The sequence below is a fragment of the Meleagris gallopavo genome, chromosome 2 (genome assembly GCF_000146605.3).
Source record: "Meleagris gallopavo isolate NT-WF06-2002-E0010 breed Aviagen turkey brand Nicholas breeding stock chromosome 2, Turkey_5.1, whole genome shotgun sequence".
NCBI classification, from domain to species: domain Eukaryota; kingdom Metazoa; phylum Chordata; class Aves; order Galliformes; family Phasianidae; genus Meleagris; species Meleagris gallopavo.
In genome coordinates, this window is record NC_015012.2 from 99,978,380 (window position 1) to 99,978,885 (window position 506).

Below are 506 nucleotides of genomic sequence, written 5' to 3' on the forward strand. Positions count from 1 at the left end.
GAGTTGGGGCACGGCACTTCTCACCCGCACGGGCAGAGCTCTTTTGCAGGATGGATAGGAATCCCAATGCGTGGAACAGAAAGATAGATAGGGGATTTCTCCTCTTTAAGAAGCACAATGGATTTTGCAAGCGGCTAATTAAATGTAAAATCTCCCCCCCCTCTCCCCTCCCCCCCCACCCACCGCCCCTTGTTTGCAAAGCGGTGTGTAAATGATTCCACTTTAACTTCCAGCCCCTTTAGATCACCAATAGTGCCGCGGTGGTTCTGCTCGCGCTGCTGCGCTCAGAGTCAGCGTTTCCATTATAATTTCCTATTTTCAGGAGTTTTTACAGTGGTCATAAAAATTCAATCCAGGCTGAAACTTGGCATCCCAGGGCTCCTCCCAGGAGGCATTTCTTTTTGTTGTATTTGAAAGAGGAAACCATTTATCTGTTTTTACATTACAAGAGAGCAACAAAAGGAAGAGAAAGAGGAGTTTGGAGAACTTTTTTCTTCTCTTTCTTT